A 21,104-nucleotide genomic window follows, 5' to 3' on the forward strand; every position below is an offset into this window, starting at 1 on the left:
ATTTGTTATTGTCTGAATCTAAATTGAATTATACTGGCACCGAATACAAACAGACTAGAAAGCTTTATCAATTCCTATACTATTACTTGTGTGTTGTCTGTCTCTTTGACGTCTGGGTTTCTCCTGCACTTTACTGTCCAGTTTGTCAGATATATAGTTTTAACTATTAAAACAAAACGACACACCAACACATGATCAAAATACGCCGGGGTTTGGGGAACAATCTACGAGTATTTTATTTAAGCATGAATATATATGGATAAATACTCTTCAAAAAAAGTAGGGGATATTGAAATGCAAATACCTATGCAGGTTGTGATATGATAAATAGTCATGGACACTTGACATGCTTTGAGAGTATGTTAACAGATGAAGAACTTATCGCCCCAACAGAACCACTGAGCTGCATGTGCGACACGCAATAGCGCCATACACGTGGGAGGGGTTCATTGTAAAATTTGACACTTCAAGAAAGGGTTGATGAAAACTGCCGCTTGCTAGTTTGTCCTATCCATGTTTGCTTTCCGATCGGTTCTTGCATACGATTTACTGTTTAGCGTATCTTTGCTTTATTGTGTTGCGTTTAATTTGATCGGGAGACGTGTTGGTCGACGTCAACGTCAACCGACAACACTGCAAGAATTGGCCGTGGCACTGCAAGAGGAGTGGGTCGCATTGCCCCAAATCGTGATTGGACGGATGAATAGGAGCATGCCACGACGAATTTTTGAGCAATTACTCATTATGAAGACAAAAATCAAAAACGTTCATTTTCACTTTTGACAGTGTATCTCTTTGCGAGTGAAATGGGACCGTCAGATAAGCCGCCCATATGAACTGTTTATGTTCATGTGTAGGCAATTGGCCTGTTATTAACATACACTGGTTGCCTCTAATAAAAACAGCAGTGCATTTCCGCAGTTTTGTATTGTTTCTGAATATCCCCTACTTTTTTTGAAGAGTATATAACATTAACTTCTTTAGCATAAATGGCAATTTTCCATCACGGTAATACCTTTCGTAGACCCAAATGGATTATCAGAAAGTCTAATGAAAAAGAAAAATATTACGAACCTTCATAGTCCATATCCATAGTGAATTTTTTATTATTACTGATCGAGTTGTTCGTAATAAATCCAATGGTCTTGATATAAAACAAAAAATACCAAGTGAGCGGCGCGATATAAAATTATGAAGAATATGAACGTATTTGTAGAATTAAAGCATATGCAGTCACTCTAAGAATTCCTTTTACTGACATATTTCCAAACTCTTTACCAATATTCGGCTATTTTAGACATAAATAAGAAACTATTTAGCTCACGGTCAATCTCCCGGGTATTGTAAGAGTCGCTGTACTTTGACTTAAGATTGATTAGAATTAGTATGTTTAAGGTGGCATCATTATTGTAAAGGTGTCGCAGCGTAATTAATGAAGTTGTAACATGTGATACGGCCATTAACCCATTCTTCTAACCGTGAAAATAGCTTGATAAGATTAAATAACATCGACAATGACAATCCTGGTTACTTTGAACCCATTCAGCGTTAGAATACATTAAATGGCGCCTAATCTTTCAAGAGGTATAAACGCTTTAGAGATATTCGCATGTCGGTCAAATAATATTTTCAAATTGGTGAAATTTAAATATACAGTTTGTATAGTTCGATTCTGGTTTTGGCAAAGAAAGTTAATGAAGATTTTACAGCCTGCTTTCCCTTTGTCAGTGGTACTTTTCCGAGGGTCTAGCAAGGACAAATACCTAGCCTTTCAGTGGGATGAAGCATCGAAGCTCCATCCATAGCAATGACAGCACATAAAAGACCCACTTATGAGTACAATTGGTAATCAAAATAAGAATAGGCGGGAGTATCGCTGTCATTTGACATACAGTTATAGCTGGTGTGTTCAAATTATATCGTGCAAGTGCTAAGTTTGAGGTACATGGGCAATCCATTCCTTCAAGCGAACTTACGTTAAAGTAGCTAAGTCTCGAACTCAATATCGTCCAAAATCTTCGACATTGAAAACACGAATTATTTGTCTGTTTAAATCAACATTGATGTTGTGATCTTACCGGTAAAAGATGGCCTTCTGATATCCAATATTTAAGACAAAATAAACACTTTACAATTGGTACACGAATCGTGTACCATAATGCGTTTCAGCGCCATTTGTAATAAGAGATTCGAAAAACGAGGCTAGGCATATTCCATAAGTCATGTCAAACGGCGACGCTATATTCTTATCTGGAGACCATGCGCAATGAATACTATTGGCGTAGACTGGAATAATCAGACGCTAGAGATTGCCATTCGATTGTGACTCTGGCGTATTTCACCGAACCTAATTGATAAGAAATTACAGTAAAAACAGAAACGATTGAATGTAAACCAATTTATATACATTCATATTACATATTGTATGCGTTGCGACCCATTTGTGTAAATTTCTAGGTCCAATATTATAGCGATTTAGCTCCTTTAAGTAAGGCAATTTGAGATTTTCAGTATAAAAAAGGCCAATCCCAGTTTATTTTGATTATAAAATTATTGTTCATAAATAATTACATAGATTTATATTCTAGGTGATAGCGATTGGTTGCGAATATAATTTTTATATGGTAGGTTGTCCCGCCTGGTGTCAGATCACATTGTAGTTGTAAAGGATAACGTTTCTTGTGTAAGAGAAACAATTCTAGCAATAACAGGCTCTAAATACACGAAATTATCATTTTCGTGCTAATTTTATTATTAAATTAATATACACTAAGCATAATTATCCCATTCAAGCGGTCAACTATAGAAATATGAAATCATTCGGGTCCGTACTGGCCACTCAATTTGGAACCATATGCGTAATAGTGATAATGCTTTGCATTTAGAAATAAATGTTATGCCTTCCGCAGAACAAAGAAGTAGATAAGATTTGTTGAATGATCACGTGATAGTCATGTGCATGGACCATAAAAGTGGGGCTTAATACTGCACTAATTATATTACGAGGTGTTATTATAGCTATGTGCCGTACAATATATAAAGGTAGTTCGTTATTCGTAAATAACAACAATTTGTTCAAATGCCAATGCCGTCTGAACAGCAGCTTATAGTCTCGTTGTATAAAAACATTAATAGTGATTACAAAACACTCAGATTCATTATGTGATTTTATTATGAAGATATATGTGATTATGTGATTTTATTATGACGATATAACTCCTTACTAAAAATTAGTGGATATGCTGCCTTCTTTAAAGAGGCATTAGGTACGATTAGATAAAGAGCTGATAAATCTCGCTAAAATAGTTAAAATATAGATAGTGAAAACAGAATATGCTGAAATTTTCAGTCAGATTGCTTCAACGAGATATTAGCGATTCAATTTTAAGCTAGCCTCGAACGTCATTACTAACTTCGGTTCGATAATAAACCAAGTTTCAATTATCTATGTTTACATTATATTATCAATCACAAAATATATTTAAATCCACTAAATATCGCAGGCTAACGATGGTATCGAGGGTTGATTATGGTTTGGATAAGTTAATTAATGCCTAATTAATATTGTAGATAACATTCCAGGCCCAAGAACGACACACAATACAGGCAGATTTATTTCATAAATAAGGCTAGCACAGAAGACATATAAACTAGCACGAAAAATGGCTGACTATTGGTGGCCGTGTCTAAAGCAAATCCAGAATCAAAATTACAGAAATGACCTGAACAAAAAGTATAACAATGGTATTCCAACTCCGATTCCTCACAGTCATCTTCTCTTGTATCACCTAGAGTCATACAACCTCGGAGCATATAAGATGGTTTATGCGTATCTGAAATATAGAAAATATAAACAAATTACTGAAAAGCTGCTGAAACAAGTATCAGGAACTGACTACTACGCATGTCAAGTTTCATGTCGATCGTACATGAATTAAGGGGGACCTTAGGCTTTTTTCGAAGAGCGTCGCCCCCCAAGACTAGTTTCCACTTGGAGTATCTAGAATATTTGATAATTCATATTTTCTGTCAATGTTTGAATGGAACCAAAGTTCTTATTCGTGTTAAAATTTATCAATGAGTAAATCAGCACTAAAATTGTTACTGGAAAAGTTCACTGAGCACAAAGGAAATAAAACATGGCTTTAGCTAGCTATGAACATACTTCTATCATCTTATTAGGTATCTAATCAGGTGATAGAGCCGTCGATAGAACTGTAAATTGATAATCAGGTCGTGAAATATCTAGAGGTGAAATGGGGTTTAAAAACACAACAAAACTCTACGTTAGTTATTTGAAGACTAACATAGTTACGTTATTCTTTCTATGGTTTCAATACAAAAGAGGATAATGAGCGAGATAAAGAATCTGCACACCACCACCATTATCTGTACTGCACGTGCAGCGAATAAGCGTTAGAGTTATACATGTAGTTGAGATAAACAGTTGCTATACAGAAATCGCTCCTGGAAAGTTTTCCACGACTGCGTCATTTTCTTTTTAAATGTCCATCGCAACGATACCGTTTACATGTCCTTCAGTTATTACACAAAATTGTCCTTTTGTATTTGTATGTAATTTGTTACTCTTTACGATCGACGGTACTATATTTTTTGATTGACATGAGACTTCTGTTTTATTGTACTCTTGAAATACTTATCCCTGGATAGCATAGTAGGCATTACCCTTAGTTGACTGTAAGTTGTCGTTTCTATATTCTTTTCGTTTTTTGGCAAAATACATTATTTACACAAGTAAAATACTTGTCGTGCCCGATGCAATGGCATTAGTATCTGTGGTTAATTAAATGGCCAGTACGAGTTAAAAAATATTTTTTCATTATATTCTTATATTGACCATTGTGATGAAAAATCACCAATTATCTGGAATAGGTTTTGTGTTTAATTAGCATTTGCATTTTCCCGAAAATTATCAAGTTTTCCATGGCGTGATCCAAATCATAATGGACCCAAATTGATTATTTAAGATTTAACTAAGAGAGCAAAATCCAAATATCAACGGTAGATAATCTCCTGACTTGGATACCATGGGATTAAAAACAGGCCCATCAATTGATTGTCGCGATGATTACAGTTGGCGGTTATTGACCCTATCCCATTTCTTTCATCTGTATAGAATGGCAGATGTCAATTTTCATCATATTCTTGGTAAATACGGAACGGAATTTAACCACGTTTGCACTGACCCAAATAATGGACCCAAATTGATTATTTAAGATTTAACTAAGAGAGCAAAATCCAAATACCAACGGTAGATAATCTCCTGACTTGGATACCATGGGATTAAAAACAGGCCCATCAATTGATTGTCGCGATGATTACAGTTGGCGGTTATTGACCCTATCCCATTTCTTTCATCTGTATAGAATGGCAGATGTCAATTTTCATCATATTCTTGGTAAATACGGAACGGAATTTAACCACGTTTGCACTGATATAACTTTTAGACGGAATCAGGATGGCTCAGTGGGTAAGACGTTGGTTCTCTAAGCTGAAGGTAACGGGTTCGATCCCTACGTTGTCCGATAAAGTTCATTTGGATTTTCCGGCGTGGTTCCCTCTTGCCTGTGGTGTAGGACCGAGAGCCTGACAAATGACAACGTGTAGTCGTTCGTGTTGGACGACAAAATGAGTTCCCGTGGCATGCACGTAAAAGAATCCTTCACAGTTGGAATTGACTGTAGCCTGTAAATACAATTTCCCTCATCGCACACAGCATGGGGCATGGCCGTCTTGATTATCCCAGTCGGGGCCGAACAGTAAAACGTTAAATCCCATTTCATTTCATTTTCCATTAAGAGATTTAATTAGTTTATAATAACATTTAATACTTTTGTTTATGGTGATCGTCATTAGAATGAATTTCTATTATTTACATCGCAGACAGAAAAAAATACTATAAGTAGCACATAGCACATGGTGATAGGCTGTGTTTTTTATGACTGTTTATACCCACCTTTGCTAAATCTACCCTGCGTCATACATTTAGAGGGACATCTAATTCTGTTCTGTGGTTCTGTCATGTTTTCAGGTGCATCAACACATTCTGTGTCTATCATGTTACTCTGATATTGACACGTTATGCACATGAATCTATCTGTAATACATGTACATTATATTTTTTTTTTAAAAAAAAAGAGAAAACAATGGCATATATGAGAATTAGTCGAGGAACTGTTTTAAGGACAAAAGGGCGTTATCCTGCGCTGCGAAAGGGGTTTATAATAATCGTGGCACATACCGTTCATTCATCTCTCGACCTGGGTTTCTGGAGGAGTTAGCGTTATACATTAAGCAAGGCCACTTTCTACAATAATGTTAGTTTTAAGTACTATTGGAAATAATTTTTTCGTTAATGTCCAGTCATACCCACAAGGCATAGAATTTGTCATTACTGCACTAAACTGCCTTAATTCGTGACCCTAATTGTTCAAGAATTAGTACGTCTATCGCGTGATTTCGAAACAGGAGTTATCTATATAGGCAGTCTACTGTACTACAGTGCAAGTTTATGAAAGCCATTGTCGGTTTTACATCAATCGTCCTTTAGCAAACTTACATACGTATACTAATTTACTCTAGTGTGTTGAGTCTTAATACTTGGCCAACCAGGCGCAAACTATACTCTAACGAGGGTCATGATTACACTATTTTGCCGATACAGTTTATTAGAACTTCATGAAAGAAAAAAGTGAATTTACGGACATATTTTTAAAAACGTTTGCCAAAGAAAAAACAAAATGTCCGGACAAAAAGACAAAACTAAATTTTCTTGTATGATTGGGTGTTAAATTATGACAAGAGTGATTTTCCAGACACAACTGGACGTTAAGGGATGAGATAGGAGATTTTCCGCACATACTCGTAACTGGGCTTTAACCAATGGGCGTTAAACGATGACAAGGGTGATTTTCCGGACATAACTGGGCCTTAAACGAGGACGTAGGTGTTTTTCCGGACATAACTGGGCCTTAAACGAAGACGTGGGTGATTTTCCGGACATAACTGGGCTTGACAGGAAGGCAGAACTGGACGTAAACCATGACAAAGGTGTTTTACGTACATGACTAGACGTTAAACGAAGGAGAGGTGTCATATAAGCTGTACCTCTTCCTCAATCATTTTCATCTTTTGAATAAAATATTGTTAAAAAACAAATTTTCGGGCGTAACTGGACGCAAAGCAAAGTCCGAACTGAATTTTCAAACATAAATTGACGCTAACTACCGGACCTAACTGGACACTAAGCGAAAAGAGTGAAGAAATTATAGACATAACTGGGCATTGGACGAAGACAAAATTTAATTTCAAGACATATCGGTTGGCGAAGATAATATTACTGAATTTATGGATATTAAATATCTAGACCCAACTGGACGTTTGCTGAGAAAAGACATTTGGGCATAACAAATCAATCAGAAATAAGTGAACTACACACGGGTGTCTTTGCTATACCTAAAACTATACTTTGTGCCAGACGGTATGAACTAATACTAGAGACAACGCATGTGTTTAATATTGTATGTGATATTTCTTTATACGTTCAATATCGTCAGAAAAGTAGGACGTTGACAACCATTTCATTTAAACGTTCAATGATGATTGATTTCCGTCTGTGAAAGAGGGAATTTAAGAATCCATCCTCTGTTTTAAAAACAATGATTATAGGCTTTCTTATCGACGTACAGAGCTCAAATATTTAAATTTTACTCAAATTATGGATAGTTGGGGCTTTTAATCATATTTCTTTTCAATTTATTTTAGTTGATTGAAAAAATATCAATAACTCATCGGTAATAAAGAACCCATTGCCTTCAATTTATAGATAAATAGTTGTTTAAATGATGTTTATTTTTATATAATAGAATGCATTTTATTTAGTGTTATTAATGCCACGTAGATATTATAGTGTCAGTTTATTTCTTGATCGGTGGGGTTGGATGGCCGAATGGTTAGCATGAGCGCGCTGTTTCATAAGGTCTGTCATTGAGTCCACTGCTGTGGTTTCGATTCCCTGGTTCGCCTATCCAACCTCGTGAGTTTCCGCCTGGTCCTCCAGTTTCTATTGAAATAAAAAATTCAACCATGCGTTAGTCCCGAAATGACCTAGTTTGTGTCCTCCCCCTCTCTCTCTCTCTCTCTCTCTCCCTCTCTCTCTCTACTTCTTGATCGTTTGATTGAAATGTTAATTGAGTTTGAAATATAGGCTACCACTTTCCAGAGTTAGTGTTTTTCTTCAGAAAGTCTGTTAAATGACGAAATGCGTCATTTTTCTTAATTTAACTTTCAACCGTGTCCTTTAGATATTTTAGATTAAACGCAGGGTTAGACAAGTTCCTAGACTTGATGAAGGTGAGTTTGGTTTTATGAAATGAAATATCGGCATACTTTCTCTTTCATGTTCCAAACTTTTGAAAACATTAATTGCATTAAATATACTGTAGGTGATGGTTGTCACGTACCTTGTGTGGCGGCTTGAGCAGTTAAAACCATTAGCAGTAATCCAAATAATGTTAAAGCTACTTCCATGGTAAATTCGAATCTACCTCACCAACGATATAAAATATGTAATATTAAAGAATTTAATGGTGTTTTTTTCTGTCTTAGTTATTTGTAGTACCATCCTTTTATGTGTTCGTGTTCAATGTTTCTGGCCTTAGTTATTTGTAGTCCATCCTTTTATGTGTTCGTGTTCAATGTTTCTCCTTTAAATCCGTGTTGATAGCTAAAGAATATCCCAATAATTTAACAAAATACGGACGAAGCAGCTAAATCTTTGATACACATTTTCTTAATAAATGACCTCCACAATTCCATGTCTTATACACTAATCCTTGAAAGCGTCACCACTGTAAGTACTTACGTCGTATATTGTATCTTAAATTAAGATTCTGTACATATTTACATATTACATGTAGTGTTTATTTTAACCCACCTTATTATAGACCAAGGTGAAACCTCCCAAAATCCGTCTTTAAATCTGGCAACATTCTATATATAGAATATAATATAAATACATACTTTTTGTCATCTGAAGTGTTTTTCATCCCAAATTTTAGCCACGTGGTTTTTTTGTTGTTGACTATGTGGGTTAGCCAGTTGTCGAGTGGCGGGTATTTACACAGCACACACACTGTCTAACGATTTACCTATTTTCCATTTCACTCATCTTTTAATGAACCCAATTACGATGAATATGTCAGTTTTATTTCTTATATATTTAGTAACGATAATGGATAAGTCATGTATGTAGGAACATTAATTTGCCGTGTCACAACAGAGGGAGATGACTGTATCTGCAATTTATAATATGTTTATGGAGATGATCATGAATTGGAGAAAGGTAGTTAGTACTACACTAAAATATAATATATACCATATAATCAATTTAATCAGCTCTAGAAAAGGAGAATTCGCAATAATATGCTCTAATTTATTCGGTCTTTGGGGTTTTGTTTTAAAAAATTATTTTTGAGCTACCTTAACTAGAAACCATGTGGCCAATTTTGTTATAATATGCACAAACTCGCTAGAACGATATTTACAAATTCAATAAAGGCTTTGGAGTATTTGACATACCAGTCTGAATTTTAATGCATTTATGTTTTTCTGGACCGTTGATATACATTATAGCTTGTATTAATTAATTAAGTACAGATTTTGCAATCACGAGAATTAGTTGCCATGTTACTTATACGCTGTTTAAATATGTGCCGAACAAAAAATATTCCGTGGTTATTTTCAGTTCTTCCCATAGGATTACTTGCACATAACGTTATATCATTTTCTAGGAACCTCGTAGCCTTATGTTTGTTTATGACTCTTAGAACAATTCGTCACACGGTATCATATTATTTATTTTATTGAGGGATTTTAACAAGAGAAACCTGAGACATGAATACGTTTAGCCCTAAATCTACAGTTAAATGTTATGGAATAAATTTTTTCAATAAATTCTTCAAGTAAAATTGTCAACAAATGGATTTATTTGTTATATGAGGTAGTCTTTCTTCTTTTGTTAGAACTATGTAATTATCCTTTTGACGGATGTGATGGAGGTGGGATGGCGCCATTTTTTATTGTTCATGTTTGCTTTATATCATCTTTTAAAAGAATTTGGAACATGCTGCAAAACGGTTCATTTCATTAAACAAACTTAATGATTATTGTAAAAAATGTATGTTACATTTCGATCGAGGCTGATTATTATTAAGATAGTAGAAGGGTTATTGCGATCTTTTAGAACATGGGTACCTCTTTGATCTTTTACAATGTGATTTAACACTACATCTATAGGTAAAATGTCTAGGTAGTTTTTTCTAAACCCCCACATCATCCATAAATACGCAAAAGAAGCTTTGTGGACCATTTACAGTATGAATAAGTAAATACTAACAGCAAATGTAAATAACAGCAAATGTACACAACAGTGAAATGCGCCATAGTATGTTGTTTGTATGACTGACCAACCACAATGGTTAGGGTTAAGGTTTAAGACCTATATGACCGAAACGTTGTTAGGGTTAGATTTAAAGACATCTGTGACCGAAACGTTGTTAGGGTTATGTTTAAAGACATCTGTGACCGAAACGTTGTTTGGGTTAGGTTTAAAGACATCTGTGACCGAAACGTTGTTTGGGTTAGGGTTAAAGACCTATGTGACCGAAATGTTGTTAGTGTTAAACACCTCTGTGACCGAAACGTTGTACATTCGCTGTTATATACACAGTCCATGTTTTGTATCCAGTTTTACACATAAATATCCACCCATATGTAAATAATTCATATTAATAATTCGTAATAGTGTACTTGGATAATTGGTTTCGTGAATAGTACTACATAATCACGTTTGTATGCTATGGTGACTAGCATACACCTTTCTTTCATATGCTTGTAAACATTCGGGTGCGGTTTGTTTACCTCTAGACGCAGAAAAATAATGTTTCTATTATGGACAAGACTCCATGGCGTTTAAAACAGCCGGTAACATTTATTGTACTGAACCAGTAAAGTTAAATTATTTCTAAGGGGAATACATATATGAACAACTCCTGCCCATAAATTAATTATTCAACACTACACTATAGATATGTTTAGTTACTATAGAATTTATTTCATAGACACAATAAATTCAGAATATCAAAAATAAACGATATCTATCTCAATATATTATAAAAAAAAACTTTATGAAAATATGTTTTTAGCGTTGTAAATAAATTCAGATCAAAGTAAATAAATTAATAACTGATCATATCCAGAATTCCTAGTTTCAACAAAAAATAAGCCTTCTTTGTCGGGTTGTACAGAACACATAACAAAACACATTGCGTTATAAATACCAGTACATAAATCAATTTGACTATCGATTACATATCTAAATACCAGTACATAACATAAGGTGACTAGGGATTACATACCGGTACATAATATCGATTAGATAAATGAATACCAGTATCGATTGGTTTTGTTTTTTTGAAAGAAAGAACATAAACAGAGGACACATATCATCTAAATCTCATCAAAATGGGTGATGCTATTATTGTGTAGATTAAACATATAACAATGAACAAATCAAAGTAAAATATTGAGATTAGAGTGAATAGATTAAGTAAAGAAAAAAAGATTAAGATTAAAATGACAATTTGAGATAAGCAAAAAATAGATTGAAATGAAAATAAAAATATTTATATCAGAGTAAATTAAGATAAACGTAAGATAATAATTGAGATGATACGGTGAACATGAACATTATTATATTGTATATATGTAAATTGAAAAGAAAAACATATCTATTTTTTAAATTTTAAAGATAAATAGATAAATATGGATATATTAATTAGAATAAGTTGGAATAGATTTTCAATAAGTAGATATACGTGAATGAGTTAAGATTTGAGTGAACAGATCTAAACTATTGTTAGCAAATCAAAATTATAGTGAAAACAGACCACATTGGAGCCAACAGATCAAAATTATAGCTAAAAATCAAAGCTAGAGTGAACTTACATTAGTTAAGATTTTAAAAAAGCGTTGGTCATTCCTGATATAACAGTTCAAAATAGATGATAAAAAAGAGAAAGTATTTAAAATTACAGTCAAATTACTTTATTCTGAACGAAATCATCACTGTTGGAAATTTGGACTAGAAACAGGCATCAACGGTCTCCGCAAGGTCTCGATTATCACGTAACATTCTCAATGCCTACGGTACGCTCGATTGCCAGTCCTTTCATCGACAGTCTCCGGTAGTGATGTCAGTGATTAACAGTAAATGTTAGCTTGGTCAACCATTAAACGATTTAATTCTTAAATGGACGACTGTTTCAACACAAGCGGTATCCAAGCCATCCGCGGGTCTACAGAGTTGATTTTAGGCTTATTATGTAAATAAAGGTCTAATTAATAATTTATATGATATTAATTGAAGTCTATAGAAAGCCTTGCAATTGACATATTTAGGTCTTAACTAATGTATCTTTAATTTAAATAAGAGTGAATACAACACAGACAGGGTAAATAATGAAAGTCAGAGTGAACAAACCAAGAAATAAACAAATCACGAGCATAGTGCTTAAATTGTGTGAAGCTTACACGCCTCGGGTGACACTTGGGACATCGTATTTACACAATATCGTATTTATACAATTAATACAATAAGACATGAACTCATAACCGTGAATGAATCAGAAATTGATAAGTTATCCGGTAAAGCTACCGAATATAAGCATCGTGCTAAATATAAAAACACATATTAGAGTGCATAATATTGGACACAATTTAAGACTAAGCTGCAGAGAGTTGGCCCCAAACTATTTTGTTTATTTGCCAGTATTATACAAAAACATTATTGATTTGTACTTCTAATTTAAGAGAGGTTAAAACTTCTATAAGAATTTTTATTTCTACGGTTACAATATGACAATAATTCAACTGCCAATGATTCATGTTCCCCACGCGTTAGTAAATACATGGGTCGACCAGCGTTCCATCCCAACGAGATCAAAGGTATCACTTCTCGATCCACGCAAGGATTAAAGCCCATTCTAGTCCAGAGGTCCCGACACCAGATAACTTCTTAAATAAATTTTATAACCAGCACGGTGTTTAAAACGGAGCAATACATGGAAATGTAGGATCCCGTAAGCGATAGGCCTAATTTATAGCAATATAAAAGCAAATATTTTCACAAACTATGCATCTAATTCAAACAAATACATAATGATTGTACAAAACTGCCATCAATAAAGCCAAATCTGTCAACATCAACGAATAAATAGGTACATTTCCAGTTGCTGATTCGTCCTCTTGTTTAATCTCATTAAACAATTCTTCATCAATGGCCGGGCCGTCATTACAATAGTGTCCTGAGCAGGAATAGAAACAATAGAATTTGAGATCATCTTCAGTACAACCATCTTCCGGCACCTCATCACCACCACTACATCCGCGATAAAAATATGTCGCTTCACCTGTCTCTGAAATGAAAAAGAATTAATGCTGAAACGATCCAAAACTCTTGATTCTGCACATAAAGACAAGTGAGACAATAATATGTATTTCTGTATACCTTAGTAAATCTTCGTCCTTAAATCTTAAGCTTAATTGGTTACTTACTATTAAATTGAGTTGGGACTGTTTGGGTTTAAAAACTTATAAACTAAATACCCCCCCCCCACACACACACACACACACACACACCACCCTCCCAATAATTGGCAAATATGTGTCCATTAACCCCCGGAGCCACTTTTGCACCTACTCCAACCCACCTCACATGAAATTCGTTCCGACAGGCGTAGCAAAACAGCAGTATTTTAGTTCTTTGAGTTAGTTAACATATTTCACCCCATCCCGAAATACATCAGTACAAGCCACATAGCATGATAAAACCTACATAATTCGAGAAATCCATTATCTAATTTAAAAAAGTAACCCAGACAAGAATGTACTTTCCAACTCACGCTCGACAAACAAAACCTATCACATTAGACTTAGTGATATTCTGCTGAGTTGGTGACTCAGGTCACACGGTATATATTTTTGAAAAATGTGAACTGTTGGCTGTCTTTCTCTATTCGCTGTGTTTAGTTTCAGATCAAGAAAAGACATCTTGGCAAGACAAAAGAAATAATTTTGGCAATTGTAAAAAGGTTTTATTGCGTTGAAATATTCTACAAAATGCAGCCAAGAGAGCCATAGGGTGCAATATTTGAAGTCGGTCAGAAAAAGGCATATTATTCGAGACAGTCCCGATATGTAAATAGCTTTAGAATTTCAAAAGCTTATTATGTCGTTATTTTTTATATAGATAAAAGTTACAGGCTATTTACTGAGCCACACATATAATTACAAAGCTAGCTTTCAGTGTAGTCTTGAATGCACTTAGAAAACACGAGGATAGAGTGAAATAAACAAATACACAAAAGTGCTAGGATAAAGTTAATGTATAAAAGTATACTAGGATAATTTTAACATACAAAACTACTAGGGTACATCTAATGTACATAAATATACCAAAGATTTGCCAGATGTGTGAACTCCTCCAATGAAAAATGGTTTAATAGTAAGTGCAGGGTGGGGGGAGGGGCTGAGCCACATACAAACAGTAATTACACAAAACAAATTCACGGACAAGACCCAGAAATCACAAGCAAACGCACATATCAGATTAAGTGAATGTGTCCGGGAACTAGCCGTTAACGTCCATTTCGCTGTACAGTCCCGGGTCTGTAGTAATACAGATTTAACTCAAAAATGAAATATATCAACAAGGAGGAATATATCCCAAAAACATTGTATTATACTAGTATGAGTCATGATCTGCTATTTGCCACATGAAATATGAATGGAAGCACATTAAAGGAAAATTACCTATACAAGTAACCTTATCGATGAAATTTTAAAAAAAAATCCAGATCAATGTTGTAGTGAGAAACATTTTAAGCGTTCGAAAGAATTGAGGTGTATTGATTACAAAGTTAAAGAATAAGTCCTTATTACCACAAAAACGGGGAAAACAATACTAAATATAAAGGTGCTCTACGACACCTGTTACTTCTAACAGTTAACCCCATGGTATCAGATAAATCTGGAGAGGTAATGGTAATCCACCGCACCCCATTTTTTGGTCATAGAAATATGTATATAATAAGGTAAATCGTTTTATTTCGTGTCCCACTTTAACATTAATCACAGACAGTATTTAAAGATACCTTATGGGACATTTTAATAGAGAGTTGGCAATTTTTGCTATAACAGTTCAAAAATAGATGATGAAAGAAGAATATATTGAAAATTTCAGTCAAATTACTTTATTCTGAACAAAGTTATCACCATTGTAATTTTTGACTAGAAATAGGAGTCAACTCTCTCTTCACCGTCTCCGAGAATGACCGATCGTTTGATTGACAGGCGTTATCTCCACATAAATAATCTCGATTATCAAGTAACGCTTTCAATGGCCGTGGTACCGCTTGATACGGGGTTGCAATTCAATTCGTATCACATTTATTTTTACTACAAATTAAAAATAAGACTTTTAATATAAGAAGCGAAAGTTTGAAAGGAATGGATCAAATCAAATTGAGGCATAATTATAGCCGACTTCTTGTTAGCCTGCGTGTACTTTTGTACTGTAACTGGGGTGATGTTAGCAGCGATGTTTATCAATTTCCATAATTTTTCTGTAAACGGAAGTGACAAAAGAGCGTATAATACCGACATCCAAACTCTCATTTTAACCACAACTAAACATAACATCAAGGCCGTATATATCGAACTTTTAATCAAATTGACTGACATGTGGCCTCGCTCAACAGCGGCTTCGCTTCGTACACTCTATCATTTAGCCTCGATCTAAAATTTCCGCGAGTATGCCGTCAACGTAACAGTTAATCTCCGCTTACGACGCCATTTAAAAAAAATAATCAATCAATGAAATCCTGTTTAAATCCAAGCCATCCGTGGGTCTACAGGGTTGATTTTGTGCATGTTGTGTAAATAAAGATCTGATTTATAATTTCTATGACATCTGAAGCCTAAATAAAGACTTGCAATAATCAGATTTAGCTATTGCATAATGTATGTTTAAGATAAGAAATGCAATCGTACACTGTCGTATATTCATTGAAATACCTTGTATAATAATGTTTTTAATAATAACTAATTGTCTCTTGGACATCTTGCCAAACTTAGTCACAATGATTACACTGTTTAACTCTTGATATCTTGACAAGTTGGAAGCATTCAAACAAGGTTTAACTCTAGTTTGCTAAAGGATTGCGTTTTCAAAGACATGTTTATTACTTGTGCATAGGTAGGGTCAACTATCTAAAAGGTTTTAGAGTCTTCACATACTCTGTTTAGTGCACTTGAGAAAAATTGAGAAAATATATCCAAGATAAAAAAATATAAGCATGAAGATGTTTGAAGATGTAGCGTAGACTGTTTAATATCGTAGTAACAGTACTCGACAATCCGAGAGTTGATTAGAGGCTTGTTACTTGAATAAATATCTAAATAATAGTTAACATTTGAAACCAAAATATAGACCTGCAATGGGAAGATTTAGCTCTTACACAATACTGAATGTGTTACACACCTTTAGAATAATGACTGGACTCGGTGCATTTATTAGGACATCGCATTCTCCAGTCGCCGACGGTCCAATTTTTGGGGTAGGTTACACAGTTATAACCACTCTTTAAGGCATTGAAGTTGTAGGCACAGGAATAACACATCTGTCGACCAGCTGAAAAAAATAATAATGAAATAATATTCTCTATATATAGTTATAAAATGTACCTAGGATGAAACCCTGTGGAACACCAATTACATCATTCAAGGTGGGGGAGAGCTGGGGTATCAAGTGTAATTTGCGTGGTTTAAAACACAAGCTTGTGCGTGGCAAGGGTATGGTCACCCTTATTGTACAGAGGTACAACTGTTTACCCTTGATTTCAAAAGAGGTTAATCTTTTGCACTGTTCAACCAATTGTTGTTCCGATGTTTCGAGGGCACCCACAACTTCAGCACTTCCAGCAGGATAATGCACGTCCGCATACCGCCCGTTTTAGTATGGACTACCTGGCTGCTAACAACATCAATGTCTTAGACTGGCCAGCCATGTCTCCGGACATGGCACCGATAGAACATGTCTGGGATGAGATTGGACGCCGTCTGTATCGGAGACCACAGATGCACACCATTGCTGCTTTAGAAGCTGCTCTTGTCCAAGAATGGAACAATTTGCCCCAGGCCTTCTTTCAAACATTGGTAAATTCCATATGCGACGTCGCTGCACAGCGTGCGTAAGAGCCCATGGAGGACACACGCGCTACTGACATCTGTGTCGTACTTTTGGTTTTGACCCCTCTGACTTTGTACCGTTGATTACAGATTAAACATCCATAAATGTACAAATGTGTTGTTATTGATGTGTTCCCATTTGAATATTGTTCACATGACGCTAAGTATATCTTGATATTAACATATAATCCATAGCGATATGTACAGGGTATTGTTTATCTTTAGTATTATTTTCATTGGATTAAAATGTTTTGGGTTCGAATCCCGGTGTGGGCGGACTGGAATCTCTGACAATTTCAATCCCTGTACCCAAGTATCAGAGGTAGCTCATATGGGGACTTTTATTAAAATGTTACGTAGATGTTTGGTTGGATGTAACGACAAACCCAGAACCAAGCGTGTACACATTATCGTACAGGAAATGGTCATTTGACGTTGAAATTCGACGCTTAGTTATTATAGGCGAAATCGTTCTTGTTCTATAGAATTCTCCCGTTTACTTTACTCACCTGACCATAGGGGACACAAATTACCTTTGGATCTAGAACGTATTGATATTATTGTGACTTTTCTTAAAGATGCATTATGTTAAATAAAAGCTTACAGTTCTCACTATATTAGTTTAAAACTAGATAATGAAAAAATATCATTATAATAATAATCCTCTATTTATATAGCTCAATAATTATTCCAGTAACTTTATGATTTTATCCCCACTTTGGGACTTTCCGGTTCTCCAATATTTGTAAACTTTTAGGATGTCATTCAGTACACCCAACGCAACCAAAAACCATCAAAAAACTGATAGGATGAAATACTAAAACAAAAGTTTCTTTTGCACTTTTCAAGTTTTATCTATTGAACTATGGAACCGCTTCTGTAAACAGGAAAAGCTTTATATGAGATTTAAATGCATCCAAGGAGTCAATGGTTCTAATGCTGTAAGGCAATGAATTTCATAAGAGAGGAGCAGTGAACGAGAAAGATCTTTTTGCAATTTCAAGATTCACTGATGTTTGATAGAGAAATTGTTTATCAGTGTATCTAAGAGTTCTTGTGGATTTATATGGAATAATCAGATCTTTGATATATGTTGTTGATTGATTATGTAACGCCTTGAAAGTCAACAGTAGTATTTTGAACTTGATTCGCTGTTGAACTGGGAGCCAATGAAGATTTTTTAGGATCGGAGTGATGTGTTCGGAATTTTTTGTACTGGTCAAAGCTCTGGCGGCATTCGTTGAAGGTGTTGAATTTGATAATTTGGAAGGCCAAAAAATAAGGCATTGCTGTGATATTCAAGTTTATTTGTAACGAATGAATGAATGGTTCTGTACTCTCAGCATTTATATACTTATTTATTTTGTTAATTCTGTGAAGATGGAAATAAGAAAAGGACAAACAGATTTGATGTGGGAGTTAAAGGACATTGTAGAATCTAGAACCGTGCCAATGTTTTTGACTTCTGGAGACTGAGCAAGCCTTTCGTGTTGAAATTTAAGAGATGGTATTGAAAATTGACTAAGTTGCTGTTTTGTTCCAATTACTAGATACTCATTTTTTAGGATTCAGGTTCAGAAAGTGTGATGTCATCCATAACCTGATTTCTTCCTAACAGTTTTCAATAATAATTAAAGCTGAATTAGTAGATTGTTGATTGAAGGAGGCGTATATCGGTGTATCGCCGACATTCAAGTGAATATTAAGACCAAACTTTTCAATGATTTTCGTTAATGGTGAAGATAATGAACAGTACATGACATAAAACAGACCATTGGGGAACACCACATGTCATATGGACCTTAATATGGAATATTTGAGCCAAATTACTTTATTCTGGGCGAAGTTATGATTATTTGAAGTTTTGGTAAGAACAGCGTAGTTTCATTTTCACTGCTAGCGCTGATACGATAATAAACAATATCCCGATTATCTATTTTTAAATTAAATAGTTCAATGACGACCGTGTTTCAATTCAATAAATTCACGACCATTTGATGCTCTCGAGAGTAGATTATTGGCTAATTAATAATCTATAAAGCATTTGAGGCCACAAGACCTGCAATAGCCAGATTTAGCTTTTACATTATGCAACTAATTGAAAATACAAACTAAAAAGCAATTTGCTACTTACATATCTAAAAACTAATAAATGATTTGAAACAATAACATAAAATTGAGTATGGATCAATGTTTCAATTTTCAATAATTAGTTGAGTCGATGTGTTTCTTTTTTTTTCTATTTTTTCTTTGTTAGAAATATTTTATTCAAAGGTTATTACACTGATGATAGTACCGCTTTAAGGCCTACTTACTTGCAACACTTATAAAACTCATCTGGGTTATAATTCCAACACACACTAAATGTTTAATATCCATTGCAGCAGATTAGCAGGACGATATTTAAGGCACTTTGGTATACTTTATTTTCTTACTCCAAATTAAATTTACATCGCCGAAGAGTACACCTGCGATAAGTCACAGCTAAATATAAACATGAATCGATTGCTTCAAACACAATTACAAATATGAAAAGAGATTAATTCCCCTGAAGATAATAGTTTTAAAAAGTTTGTTATTCATCGTCACGAACTGACTCCGAATCAAACTGCCACTGTTTCGTAACATAAATGTTACTAGTTATTTAAATCTTGAACTCAAGTAAGCTTTAAAGTTCAGACTTGAATCGCATAGAAGTGAGTCATTCAACACTAAAAGCCAAATTTAAACTAAAAATTGAAAACTTTCCATATGGCTATGTTCCTCTTTTAATAAAGACTGTCTAACTCTTAACTTGGAACATCCTCGCTTGATGTTAACACGCGAGCTTTGTGTTGGAGATTTACCATAATCCCTGTCTAACCCTCTCTGCTAATCCTCATTTGGATATTTCTGCCAATAATCCGTCGTTAAATACGCCTCATTCATCTAAACAAAAACCCTCGTTTGTTTACTGCCTTTGTTTACTCGGCCCACTATGGTTGTGATTTCCGAGGTATTTTCCGTGAGCTGTTGCCAGATAAACTGAAGCATTGGCTTTTGTGCATGCAAAAAGCAAGTTTTAAACAAAACCAAGGCGTTGATCGATTTGAAAGATGCTAAAGTTTTCGAACATGCGTCCAAAAATTCCGAAAGTCACGTAAAGGAAACTGTAACTAAATAGTTTGTCTGATTACTTCTTTTTAAAAAATGACAGTCGAAGATTACTCTTTGTTTAATCGCCAATATGAAGGGTGTCGTGAGTGTTTCGTTACGTACGTTAAATCAAGAAAGAAATTTAATATATAAACATGACATTTGCACCTTGAAAGAACATTTATGTATTCTTTTATTTTATATTTAGCCGGGATTTCACCCATAATATTAGTTTGATCCGGTTATTAAGTGGGTGGAAACTGACCCGGTTGTTAAGTGGAAATAAATATTGATGCATGGGAAATCAACTAAAGATTATAATGAATCAACTTTTAAGCCCCTATCGTCAGTGATAATAGAAATAAACTTAAACATACATTATGCGAGAGCTAAATCTGCCTACTGCAGGTCTTTCTTTAGGCCAGAAATGTTATCTAAATTATTAATTAGACATTAATTAACTTATCCAGACCATAGTCAACTCTCGATGTCATGCAAATGATACAGATATGGTTGTGTGAGTTAGTTGTATTTTACGTCCGCTTCCACCGAGGTGATATCGCAGACAATACAGATATGTGAATAGTAGACAAATATATACAGAATATGCAACAAAAATAACAATCAATTGCAATTAAAAC

At 34.6% G+C, this 21,104-nt stretch overlaps 2 long non-coding RNA genes across 2 annotated transcripts; both read right to left on the reverse strand.

Annotated features, from left to right (window-relative positions):
* Positions 1-3,169: 3,169 nt before the first annotated feature.
* LOC126821004 (uncharacterized) lies at positions 3,170-8,977 on the reverse strand. Its single transcript, XR_007680221.2, has 3 exons — positions 8,484-8,977; positions 5,978-6,118; positions 3,170-3,833 (listed from the first exon to the last, which is right to left on the reverse strand). It is a non-coding gene; the product is annotated as an uncharacterized LOC126821004 (long non-coding RNA).
* Positions 8,978-11,113: 2,136 nt separating this feature from the next.
* LOC126821687 (uncharacterized) lies at positions 11,114-20,313 on the reverse strand. Its single transcript, XR_007680444.2, has 3 exons — positions 19,644-20,313; positions 16,622-16,771; positions 11,114-13,496 (listed from the first exon to the last, which is right to left on the reverse strand). It is a non-coding gene; the product is annotated as an uncharacterized LOC126821687 (long non-coding RNA).
* Positions 20,314-21,104: the final 791 nt, after the last annotated feature.

The sequence above is a fragment of the Patella vulgata genome, chromosome 5 (genome assembly GCF_932274485.2).
Source record: "Patella vulgata chromosome 5, xgPatVulg1.2, whole genome shotgun sequence".
Taxonomy (NCBI): domain Eukaryota; kingdom Metazoa; phylum Mollusca; class Gastropoda; family Patellidae; genus Patella; species Patella vulgata.